The 14,183-nt window shown below is 34.6% G+C and overlaps 1 non-coding gene across 1 annotated transcript; it reads right to left on the bottom strand.

Annotated features, from left to right (window-relative positions):
* Positions 1–13,664: 13,664 nt before the first annotated feature.
* LOC121218735 (small nucleolar RNA R71) lies at positions 13,665–13,771 on the bottom strand. The gene has a single exon (XR_005915212.1). It is a non-coding gene; the product is annotated as a small nucleolar RNA R71 (small nucleolar RNA).
* Positions 13,772–14,183: the final 412 nt, after the last annotated feature.

Below are 14,183 nucleotides of genomic sequence, written 5' to 3'. Positions count from 1 at the left end.
ATTGTAGGTTGCATAACAACCCTAATCAGGCTCTGTTATCTGTATAGTTTTTTGATTTGTGTGATTACATTGTTTCAAACCTAACACGTCCCTATTACCTAACATGAATGCTAAGAAACCCTTAGTAAATAAGGATCAGTAAAATGCGTATTTACTAAGTAAAGGATTCCGAAAGGACCTAATTTGGTTTCCAAACTCATGAAATATCGAGTTGCCATGAAATATTTTTCCGAATTTTATTAAGCATGATGATAATAAATTAAGTTTAATTATTATAATTGTCTTAGTTTATTTATGTTATAATTGTTGCAAATTGTGTTAAATTTTGCTAAAATCTATTTCATTCATATTAGTCTGCATATTAGGATAATTTACATTAGGGATCATTGAATCTAGTTTGCATATTTGGTCCGCCACCTTGGAGAACTATCAGCAAAAGGAGCAACGCAAAGAAGCGAATGAGCCTCATCAGTTAGAGTCTTGGGTGACAGCCACTCTGAATTGGGTTTAATCTTTCTTTTCTTTAATTTAATTTAAAGATGTTTACTATGTATTCTTTGTTCTTCTTTACAACAATGATAGCTTAAATTTATTTAAGCTAGGATTATTTTGGTTAAACAATATTTATTTGATTCATGCTTATAATGTTTGAGCCTCAATCGATCATGTTTTCAACTAAAATCAAGTATGTATTTTGTTCATACGTGATTGAAATGCACCTGAATTACCTGAGTGATCCTAACCAGACTACGGCTAATGGATGCATAATTGAAATGCGCATGCTTGATTTAGATTCTAACCCGATTAAATTGTAGGTTGCATAACAACCCTAACCAGGCTCTGTTATCTGCATAGTTTTTAGATTTGTGTGATTAAATTGTTTCAAACCTAACACGTCCCTGTTACGTCACACGAATGCTAAGAAAACCTTAGTAAATAAGGATCAGTAAAATGCATATTCACTAAGTAAAGGACTCCGAAAGGACCTAATTTGGTTTCCAAACTCATGAAAGATCTAGTTGCCATGAAATATTTTTCCGAATATTATTAAGCATGATGATAATAAATTAAGTTTAATTAATATAATTGTCTGAGTTTATTTATGTTATAATTGTTGCAAATTGTGTTAAATGTTGCTAAAATCTATTTCATTCATATAGTCTGCATATTAGGATAATTTACATTAGGGATCATTAAATCTAGTTTGCATATTTGGTCCGCCACCTTGGAGAACTATCAGCAAAAGGAGCAACGCAAAGAAGCGAAGGAGCCTCATCAGTTAGAGTCTTGGCTGACAGCCACTCTGAATTGGGTTTAATCTTTCTTTTCTTTAATTTAATTTAAAGATGTTTGCTATGTGTTCTTTGTTCTTGTTTACAACAATGATAGCTTAAATTTATTTAAGCTAGGATTATTTTGATTAAACAATATTTATTTGATTCATGCTTATAATGTTTGCGCCTCAATCGATCATGTTTTCAACTAAAATCAAGTATGCATTTTGTTCATACGTGATTCAAATGCACCTGAATTAGCTGAGTGATCCTAACCAGACTACGGCTAATGGATGCATAATTGAAATGTGCATGCTTAATTTAGATCCTAACCCGATTAAATTGTAGGTTGCATAACAACCCTAATCAGGCTCTGTTATCTGTATAGTTTTTTGATTTGTGTGATTACATTGTTTCAAACCTAACACGTCCCTGTTACCTAACATGAATGCTAAGAAACCCTTAGTAAATAAGGATCAGTAAAATGCGTATTTACTAAGTAAAGGATTCCGAAAGGACCTAATTTGGTTTCCAAACTCATGAAAGATCGAGTTGCCATGAAATATTTTTCCGAATATTATTAAGCATGATGATAATAAATTAAGTTTAATTATTATAATTGTCTTAGTTTATTTATGTTATAGTTGTTGCAAATTGTGTTAAATTTTGCTAAAATCTATTTCATTCATATTAGTCTGCATATTAGGATAATTTACATTAGGGATCATTGAATCTAGTTTGCATATTTGGTCCGCCACCTTGGAGAACTATCAGCAAAAGGAGCAACGCAAAGAAGCGAATGAGCCTCATCAGTTAGAGTCTTGGCTAACAGCCACTCTGAATTGGGTTTAATCTTTCTTTTCTTTAATTTAATTTAAAGATGTTTACTATGTGTTCTTTGTTCTTGTTTACAACAATGATAGCTTAAATTTATTTAAGCTAGGATTATTTTGGTTAAACAATATTTATTTGATTCATGCTTATAATGTTTGAGCCTCAATCGATCATGTTTTCAACTAAAATCAAGTATGTATTTTGTTCATACGTGATTGAAATGCACCTGAATTACCTGAGTGATCCTAACCAGACTACGGCTAATGGATGCATAATTGAAATGCGCATGCTTGATTTAGATTCTAACCCGATTAAATTGTAGGTTGCATAACAACCCTAACCAGGCTCTGTTATCTGCATAGTTTTTAGATTTGTGTGATTAAATTGTTTCAAACCTAACACGTCCCTATTACTTCACATGAATGCTAAGAAACCCTTAGTAAATAAGGATCAGTAAAATGCGTATTTACTAAGTAAAGGACTCCGAAAGGACCTAATTTGGTTTCCAAACTCATGAAAGATCGAGTTGCCATGAAATATTTTTCCGAATATTATTAAGCATGATGATAATAAATTAAGTTTAATTAATGTAATTCTCTTAGTTTATTTATGTTATAATTGTTGCAAATTGTGTTAAATTTTGCTAAAATCTATTTCATTCATATAGTCTGCATATTAGGATAATTTACATTAGGGATCATTAAATCTAGTTTGCATATTTGGTCCGCCACCTTGGAGAACTATCAGCAAAAGGAGCAACGCAATGAAGCGAATGAGTCTCATCAATTAGAGTCTTGGCTGACAGCCACTCTGAATTGGGTTTAATCTTTCTTTTCTTTAATTTAATTTAAAGATGTTTGCTATGTGTTCTTTGTTCTTGTTTACAACAATGATAACTTAAATTTATTTAAGCTAGGATTATTTTCATTAAACAATATTTATTTGATTCATGCTTATAATGTTTGCGCCTCAATCGATCATGTTTTCAACTAAAACCAAGTATGTATTTTGTTCATACGTGATTGAAATGCACCTGAATTAGCTGAGTGATCCTAACCAGACTACGGCTAATAGATGCATAATTGAAATGCGCATGCTTAATTTAGATCCTAACTAGATTAAATTGTAGGTTACATAACAACCCTAACCAGCCTCTGTTATCTGCATAGTTTTTAGATTTGTGTGATTAAATTGCTTCAAACCTAACACGTCCCTGTTACGCCACACGAATGCTAAGAAACCCTTAGTAAATAAGGATCAGTAAAATGCGTATTTACTAAGTAAAGGATTCCGAAAGGACCTAATTTGGTTTCCAAACTCATGAAAGATCGAGTTGCCATGAAATATTTTCCGAATATTATTGAGGATGATGATAATAAATTAAGTTTAATTAATGTAATTGTCTTAGTTTATTTATGTTATAATTGTTGCAAATTGTGTTAAATTTTGCTAAAATCTATTCCATTCATATTAGTCTGCATATTACGATAATTTACATTAGGGATCATTGAATCTAGTTTGCATATTTGGTCCGCCACCTTGGAGAACTATCAGCAAAAGGAGCAATGCAAAGAAGCGAATGAGCCTCATCAGTTAGAGTCTTGGCTGACAGCCACTCTGAATTGGGTTTAATCTTTCTTTTCTTTAATTTAATTTAAAGATGTTTGCTATGTGTTCTTTGTTCTTGTTTACAACAATGATAGCTTAAATTTATTTAAGCTAGGATTATTTTGATTAAACAATATTTATTTGATTCATGCTTATAATGTTTGAGCCTCAATCGATCATGTTTTCAACTAAAACCAAGTATGTATTTTGTTCATACGTGATTGAAATGCACCTGAACTAGCTGAGTGATCCTAACCAGACTACGGCTAATAGATGCATAATTGAAATGTGCATGCTTAATTTAGATCCTAACCAGATTAAATTGTAGGTTGCATAACAACCCTAACCAGGCTCTGTTATCTGCATAGTTTTTAGACTTGTGTGATTAAATTGCTTCAAACCTAACACGTCCCTGTTACGTCACACGAATGCTAAGAAACCCTTAGTAAATAAGGATCAGTAAAATGCGTATTTACTAAGTAAAGGATTCCGAAAGGACCTAATTTGGTTTCCAAACTCATGAAAGATCGAGTTGCCATGAAATATTTTTCGAATATTATTAAGCATGATGATAATAAATTAAGTTTAATTAATGTAATTGTCTTAGTTTATTTATGTTATAATTGTTGCAAATTGTGTTAAATTTTGCTAAAATCTATTCCATTCATATTAGGATAATTTACATTAGGGATCATTGAATCTAGTTTGCATAATTGGTCCGCCACCTTGGAGAACTATCAGCAAAAGGAGCAAGGCAAAGAAGCGAATGAGCCTCATCAATTAGAGTCTTGGCTGACAGTCACTCTGAATTGGGTTTAATCTTTCTTTTCTTTAATTTAATTTAAAGATGTTTGCTATGTGTTCTTTGTTCTTGTTTACAACAATGATAGCTTAAATTTATTTAAGCTAGGATTATTTTGATTAAACAATATTTATTTGATTCATGCTTATAATGTTTGAGCCTCAATCGATCATGTTTTCAACTAAAATCAAGTATGTATTTTGTTCATACGGGATTGAAATGCACCAGAATTAGCTGAGTGATCCTAACCAGACTACAGCTAATGGATGCATAGTTGAAATGTGCATGCTTAATTTAGATCCTAACCAGATTAAATTGTAGGTTGCATAACAACCCTAACCAGGCTCTGTTATCTGCATAGTTTTTAGACTTGTGTGATTAAATTGCTTCAAACCTAACACGTCCCTGTTACGTCACACGAATGCTAAGAAACCCTTAGTAAATAAGGATCAGTAAAATGCGTATTTACTAAGTAAAGGATTCCGAAAGGACCTAATTTGGTTTCCAAACTCATGAAAGATCGAGTTGCCATAAAATATTTTTCCGAATATTAGTAAGCATGATGATAATAAATTAAGTTTAATTAATGTAATTGTCTTAGTTTATTTATGTTATAATTGTTGCAAATTGTGTTAAATTTTGCTAAAATCTACTTCATTCATATAGTTTGCATATTAGGATAATTTACATTAGGGATCATTGAATCTAGTTTGCATATTTGGTCCGCCACCTTGGAGAACTATCAGCAAAAGGAGCAACGCAAAGAAGCGAATGAGCCTCATCAGTTAGAGTCTTGGGTGACAGCCACTCTGAATTGGGTTTAATCTTTCTTTTCTTTAATTTAATTTAAAGATGTTTGCTATGTGTTCTTTGTTTTTGTTTACAACAATGATAGCTTAAATTTATTTAAGCTAGGTTTATTTTTATTAAACAATATTTATTTGATTCATGCTTATAATGTTTGAGCCTCAATCGATCATGTTTTCAACTAAAATCAAGTATGTATTTTGTTTATACGTGATTAAAATGCACCTGAATTAGCTGAGTGATCCTAACCAGACTTCGGCTAATAGATGCATAATTGAAATGTGCATGCTTAATTTATATCCTAACCAGATTAAATTGTAGGTTACATAACAACCCTAACCAGCCTCTGTTATCTGCATAGGTTTTAGATTTGTGTGATTAAATTGCTTCAAACCTAACACGTCCCTGTTACGTCACACGAATGCTAAGAAACCCTTAGTAAATAAGGATCAGTAAAATGCGTATTTAGGGTTTTTTACACCAATAATATAGAAAAAAATACTGAAATAGGATGTCAGAAAAAAAATTTTACCAAAATAGGTTACTTTTTCATTGGAGCCTGTTAGATAGGCGCCAATGAATAAAATAATAATTTTTTTGAATAAAATATAATTTTATACTTTTCCGGGTTAGTATATAACCCGTATAATACATAGTATTGGCGTCTATCTGGAAGGCGCCAATGGTGGTGCCTATCTGGGAGGCGCCAATGGTGGTGCCTATTTGGGAGGCGCCAATGGTGGTGCCTATCTGGGAGGCGCCAATGTGATTTTTCTCTATAAATACCCCCAGCACAGACATAAATTTGACTACAGAAACAGAAGAAAGAAGAAAAGAAAGAAGGAAGCAGAAGAAAAGAAGGAAGGAAGCAAAAGAAAAGAATTAGGTATTTTTTTTTCTTTTTAAATAGAATGTAGAGTATTGTTATGCAAATTGGATGTTTTTGAAAGTTATTTTGTCATGTTATTAATTTTGTTAGCTTCTGAATGAAAAATTTTGCATTAAATTTTTTATGTATTTTGTTTACATTTTGAAACTGTTTTAAGAAATTTGAAATTTTTTTTTACAGATCTAGTATTGAAAATGGAGAATCAGTTTTTTGTATGCGTTTATTTCGATGGAGAAATTTTAACAACAACGTTGGGATGTATATTTGAATGTCGCAAACAAGTAGCAATGAGATTTGATAGAAATATCTCGTTTGATGATATGAAGGAAAAAATTAGTGAAAAAATTTATAGACGTTGTGGGAGAAGGATATCAAAAGTTTTCTACAAGTTTCCAGTATCAACAGATCCAATAAAATTTACCGAAATGGAACTTGTAGACGATGAAGACGTGGAGACAATGGTCGCTCTTTATTGTGGGACTTCGAGTAACAAAAATGCACTGATTCAGTTATTTGCTGAGTTAGCCAGTGTGGAGGCAACTGAAGATCCCACTCCAGTAGGTGAAGAAGATGGAGTTGAAGCGCCGTGTATGGTGGTTCCGGTATCGTATGTTGATAGTCAATCACCTATACATGGGATAAATATTGATCTCAATGCTGCAGCCGAGATTGATGTGGTTGGTGATGATGTATACTATAGTAGTGATCCTGTTGATTACGAAGTGGATAGTGAGAGTGATCCCGACGCAGATGAGGTCCCAGATGATATTGACGACGAAGGCGTGAATGAGGATGGAAACGTTAATGCGTCTTCAGTCGGAAACCAGATTCGTCGTATTGTGATACACAATAATCCTGGGGCACACATGTCTCGGATAGACCCCGATGCGGCATGGGCAGCTGAGTTTCCGGAGTACCCTGAAATACCACATGCTTACCGAATGGGCGTATATTCTGATCTAGATGAGTTACGCGTGGGCCAGAGATTTGAAAGTAAGGAAGAATGCATGTTTGCGATTAAGCGGTATAGCATGAATATATCAGTAGATTACAAAGTCATCGAGTCTAAACCAACATTATATATTGGTGAGTGTTGGAGGTCGGCAGAAGGCTGCAATTGGTGGGTACGAGCTGCATTTATGCAGAAGTCGCAGATGTGGGAAATAAGAAAATTTGTTGGGCCCCACACATGCACTTCAACACGTATCACAGAAGATCATCGAAAACTTGACTCCAAAACTATCTGTACATGCATCATGTCAATGGTGAAAGACATGCCGACCATTAAAGTTTCGGTACTGATTGCTGAAATACAAGCACGATTCCAGTATCGAGTATCATATCGGAAGGCGTGGATAGCTAAACAGATGGCAATGGAGCAATTGTACGGAGATTTCGATGCATCGTACAATAAATTACAGGGATGGATAGCCGCCATGAGGGAACACGTGCCGGGGACTGTAATTGAGTTGCAGACACGATCTTATGACGGGCAAAATGACCAACTACAATCGAGAAAAAGAGTTTTCCATCGGATGTTCTGGACTTTTGATCAATGTGTGCGCGCATTTGCCCACTGCAAACCATTTGTGCAAGTAGATGGAACCTGGCTATATGGAAAATACACACAGATCTTACTTCTTGCGGTTGCTCAAGACGGCAACAGGAACGTACTCCCAATAACATTTGCCATCGTCGATAAGGAGAACATGGAATCGTGGGAGTTCTTTCTTACCAACCTGCGGAGGTATGTGATTAGCAATGATAATATTTGCATCATTTCCGATAAAGGGAAAGGATTAGTTACATCCATTAGGCATTCTGGTGTACCATGGCGATCTGTTTACTGTATCCGGCACATCGCGGCTAACTTTCAGCGAGATTATAAGAATGTAGACCGGAAGAGACAAGTTGTGAGAATGGGTAAAGAATTACCTTATCTTTTAAATATAAGTTTTAATGTTTTAGAGCAATACTGTAACTTAAATTTTTTTAATACATATGCAGCGTACGAGCTAGAGCCATACATTTTTCGCCAAAGAATGGCTCGGCTTGAGAGTGACATGGAGGGTCAAACCAACACATCTTTTCGACAATGGCTGGGTACCATGGAACCGTGGCAATGGGCTCAAAGTTTTGACGAGGGCTTTCGTTATGGTCAAATGACTACAAACTTAGTGGAGGGGATCAACGTTGTGTTATTAAAAACACGACATCCTCCAATTTCATCTGTCTTCTCGGCAACGTTCTACAGGTTGGCTACCTTAATGCCAAGAATGGGTCAGCAACAAGTGAACCAGATGGAGGTGGAACATGTCTTTGTCGAAGGCATTAGGGATGCAATGGTTGTAAACCGTCGAATGGCGAGGTCGATGACAGTAGAAGTATATTCACGACATAATGAAACGTTTCGAGTTACAGAGACCATCGGTTGTCGATCCAGTATACCACCTAGGTCCTATGAAGTTGATCTCTGAAATAGACGGTGCGATTGTAGGAGGTTTCAAACACTTCATTTTCCATGTGCACACGTCGTGGCAGCTTGTGCTAAAGTTGGCCTCAATGTAGAACAATTTATCGATGAAGTGTACACCATCGAACGAACATTGCGTGTATGGGAAAACGAGTTCCCCGTGCTTCCTGACCTATCTACTTGGGAGGTACCTCCGACGACCTTCGAGCTAGTCCCAGACATAAGGCTGCGTAGAAACCTGAAAGGTCATCCGCAATCATCCAGAATCCGTAACGAAATGGACATTAGGGAGAAATCTGACGGGAATTTGTATGGCGTATGCAGATTACCCGGTCATAATCGGAGTAGATGCCCTCTCTGAAACTACCATGTTGGACAATCGTCTCAATCGAGTAGAAATTGATATGTACTTCATTACATAAATATGGTTTGAATCACAAAAATTGTCTACAATTTGTTGCAGTTATGGAGACATTTTTAAACCATTGTAATTTTATTTAGATAAGAACTATCATTACATAAATATGCGGTTGTTTATTACAAAAACCTCTAAAATTGATGGTTTGATGGTGTGGTTCTAGGGGTATATTTTTGTGGAGCTCGACGCTGACGTTGTGGGCGATTACGGTTATCAACATTCTCCTCAACAGTATGTTAAGGTGTGTGAAACATAGATGAATAATCATATGTCTCAAATGCCATCGATGAACTTGATCCGGGAGGAGAGGAGTACGACAGCAGATATTGGCCGGAAGGAGCAGAGTACTGAGGTGGATACGAGGCCACGAAATAGTCATCGCCCCCTAATTCTGGATGATAAGAACTATCCCTAGAATGTAGTTCTGCCACTCGCTCTGGCTCTGGCTCTGGCTCTGGTGCATGATGCAGATCTCGAAGGGGTTACGTAATTCATGTCGTATGCGGTGGGACTACAATCGACCGCCCACCAAACAGAAATGGTTTCCCTGTCTCACAGTACCACTGTATATACTCTAACGAGGGCTGCAAATCCGGAGCACGATCTATCTGAGGTACCCTCCCGAACCGGTTGGTTCCATATCGTGATATATTCTTCGTGCACTTCTTCCCAATTATCTCCATACCTCCCCTTCTTGCTCATCCCATGGATCTCCCCCACTTGTACTGGCAGTGTCGGGATATACTGTATGCAACCGAACTGTCGGAGTACTCGATTGCCATGATACCACTCCACTACGTTAAAATTGATAATGGGTGCGCTAATGCACCATAGGTTTGAGTGGACGCGGGCTGATGATGGCATAACTGCCATAATTTCCGGAGCAGAATACGGCATCCAAATGAACTGCACAATTAATAACGTTGTTATATTAACGCGGGTCGAGTGAGATAAAATAATAAAATTAAATTTATATTCGAAAAACTTACCCCCTCTCCAGCATGATTCTCAATCATTAGACGATATATCGGAATCGACGGTGACCTCCCGATCCCCGGATTACTTCTCCACCTACGAAAACAAATTGTTAGAATAATATATTATAAAAAAAGTCATCTAATTATTATAATGAGTAAAAATTCATCACCTATTAACGAGTGGAAATACATATGATTGATGACTAATGGATGCCAAGAATGGCATCCGGTAAAGTGCGCACGACTGCAGCAGTATGAGGCATCCGCCTATGTCAACCGCAGAAGCATTTGTTGTTCGACAAAGTTCGCGATACAACATGGCTAAAACTGCGGACCCCCAGCTGTATGAACGAGTGTTATGCAAATTGGATAATAAGGGTAAGTACATCAAGTGGACCTTATTGCCGTTTGCATCCGGCATGAGTACACCCCCTATAAGGTGCATAATATAAGCTCGAACAGCCTGCATCACCTCCCGTTCGTTAGCAGTACTTGGCAAATGCTCAAAATTGGCATGTAGCCATGAAAATCTCAAACTGGTAAATTTCCCCTGACTTGGCGAGCGTCCAAGTAATTCATTGCAAAAGGTAGCCGACCTAGAGATTGAACTTACGCCCGTGACCGCATTCCCATCTATGGGAAGCCCGAGCTGTACTGCAACGTCCTCTAGAGTGACGGTACACTCTCCGCACGACAGATAAAATGTGTGGGTCTCCGGACGCCATCGCTCGACTAAAGCGGAAATCAAGTCGTATCGCAGATCAAAAGTCCTAATCAATGCCGCTGATCCGAACCCGGCTAACTCTAAGTATGGTATTAGGCGTTCATCTGGCTGAAACCCTACACTATTAACACGGCCCCTCAATGCGCGGTACGAACCATGACATTATTAAATTAGCAAAATAGTTAATACAATATAATTTAATTCAACAAATAACATGAATATCAAAAATAAATTTTATTACCATCTCATTAATAGTACTTGATATGTGATTATTATTATTAATTAGAGAACCCATTTCCTGCAAATCTGCAATAAAAAAAATGAATTCAGTTAATTTGTTTCAAAAAATCAATAATTACTGTTAAATAAATACAAAATCAAATAAAATTTAATTATATAAAAGTTACATTATATAAAAATTAAATGAGTTAACAACAACTATATGATTAAAAAAGTCAGTTATTTTTTGGTAAATTTTTTTTCTGACATCTTATTTCAGTATTTTTTTTCTATATTATTGGTGTAAAAAACCCAAACTTTTAATAAAATGATTTTTAATTTTTTTATAATTAAACTTTTAATGAAATGATTTTTAATTTTTTTATAAACTTTATATGTTAAACTCACCAAATACTAAACTAAACACAACAACTTATAGCTTAATCCTAAATTACTAATAAATTAAATTTTAAATAATTACAAACACAAAATATTGTGAATTTTTCCCAAATTACTAACAAATTAATTATAAAATAATTACAATATTCATACAAAAAATTACAATATTACAATATATCCCCACATTACAATATTCATACAAAATTACAAAATTACAATATTCATACAAAAAAATTGCAATATTCATACAAAATTATAATATTACAATATTCATACAAAAAATATATAATATTCATATAAAATTACAAAATTACAATATTCATACAAAAAAAATGCAATATTCATACAAAACTATAATATTACAATATTCATACAAAAAATTTATAATATTCATACAAAATTACAATATTCATACAAAAAATTACTAATCCAAAACTATAAATACAAATTTAACTATAAAATAAATACAATATTCATACAACATTACAATATTCATAAAAAAATTATAATATTCATACAAAAAATTTAAAATATTCATACAAATTCTAATCTAAACTATAAACACTAAATATAGATAATTTATAATTAATAATTAATAACATAAAATTCACAATATTTTCTAAAATATATCCTAAAAAATTCACAAACTATAAACTTTTTAAATTATAAACAAAATTATTTATTAAAAAAATACATTACCTTTTTTTTTCTTTCTTCTTCTACTTCACCTTCTCTTCTTCTCCTTTCTCTCTTTTTTGTTTCTCTACCGTGTGGAGTTTGGGACCATTCCATTTGCTATTACTTATAGCCAAAATAAAAGGTTTGTGAAGGGACATTTCAATGGCAGTAGCAGCAGCAGCATGCAGGGGGCCAGAGGCACCATTGGCGCCTGTCCATCAGGCTCCTTCATTGGCGCCTACTTGACAGGCGCCACCCGACCCGACCCGACCGTATTTTAACCCGTATTTTTTTAAAAAAAATATAAAATTATATTTTAATAACAAAAAATTATTTTTATTTTATTCATCGGCGCCTATCTAATAGGCTCCAATGAAAAAGTAACCTATTTTGGTAAAAAAATTTCTGACATCCTATTTCAGTATTTTTTTCTATACTATTTGGGTAAAAAACCCACGTATTTACTAAGTAAAGGATTCTGAAGGGACCTAATTTGGTTTCCAAACTCATGAAATATCGAGTTGCCATGAAATATTTTTCCGAATATTATTAAGCATGATGATAATAAATTAAGTTTAATTAATGTAATTGTCTTAGTTTATTTATGTTATAATTGTTGCAAATTGTGTTAAATTTTGCTAAAATCTATTTCATTCATATAGTCTGCATATTAGGATAATTTACATTAGGGATCATTGAATCTAGTTTATACCACTTCTCAACTATATTTTGTTTCTATTTTTCAAATTGTTAATATAATTTTACAAATTAAGTGACTTAGCACAAATACAATCCCTGTAGAGACGATAACTCGATACTTACTTATTACTTGATAACGACTGTGTACACTTGCACAAACCCGAGCGTTACAAGTTTTTGGTACCATTGCTGGAGATTGTCAACTGTTGTCGTAGTCATTTTTTTCGTGAAATTATTTATTTTCAATTTGATTTATTTTTAACATTATTAACTTATTCTTTTTAATTTTTGTGAATTTATTCTCAGGTGTTTATATGCATAGATTGAATTATCGATTTATTCCCTATAGACCCTGAAATTGAGCCAACTTTCAGACAAAGAAGACATGAACGAACAACTTAAAGACAAGTCGAGGTGGACCTTGGAAATCAGAATCAAGAACAAGGTAATGAAGTCGATTATGTACGAAATCCCATCCTCATTGTCAATGGTAGAGATCGATGCATCAGACAATATGCTGTGCCATTTTTTAACGAGTTAAACCCAGGAATTAGAAGGCCAGATATTGAGGCAACCCAGTTTGAATTGAAACCAGTGATGTTTCGAATGCTACAAATGGTGGGCCAATTTAGTGGTATGCATACGGAAGATCCACATCTCCACATTCGATTGTTTATGAAGGTGAGCGATTCATTTAAGATAGTCGATGTGACTGAAGATGCACTGAGGTTGAAGTTATTTCTGTACTCGTTGCGAGATCGAGCACGAGCATGGCTCAATTCATTGCCATCAAGTTCAGTATCTACAAGGCAAGAATTAGCAGAGAGATTTTGGTTAAGTATTTTCCACCTAGGGAAAATGCTAAGTTGAGGAACGAGATCACAACTTTCTAGTAACTAAATGACGAGTCTTTGTATGAGGCTTGGGAGCAATTCAAGGAGTTACTTCGTAAGTGTCCTCATCATGGGATTTCTCATTGTATCTAGTTGGAGACATTTTATAATGGTCTCAATGCACATACAAGATTGATGGTAGATGCTTCCGTGAATGGTGCAGTTTTATCTAAGTCTTATAATGAGGCTTATGAGATCATCGAGAGGATTGCGAGTAATAACTATCAATGGCCAACAAATCGAACAACTTCAGGAAGACGAGTAGCTGAAGTTCATGAAGTTGACTCTCTCACTTCGTTATCGGCTCAGGTACCGTCTATTTCCTCTATGTTAAAATAGTTAACCGCTAATAGTACTAATAATTTTGCAGCTCAGCCACCAAGTCCGTTTGAAGTAGTTTCTTGTGTGTACTATGGGGAAGGTCGTTCTTTTGAGAATTATTCATCAAATCCCGAGTCAGTGTACTATGTGGGGAACCAATATCAAAAT

Source organism: Gossypium hirsutum, chromosome D06 (assembly GCF_007990345.1).
Source record: "Gossypium hirsutum isolate 1008001.06 chromosome D06, Gossypium_hirsutum_v2.1, whole genome shotgun sequence".
NCBI classification, from domain to species: Eukaryota; Viridiplantae; Streptophyta; class Magnoliopsida; order Malvales; family Malvaceae; genus Gossypium; species Gossypium hirsutum.
Note: the sequence above shows the minus strand (reverse complement) of the source record. Positions and strands in the feature narration are given on the sequence as shown.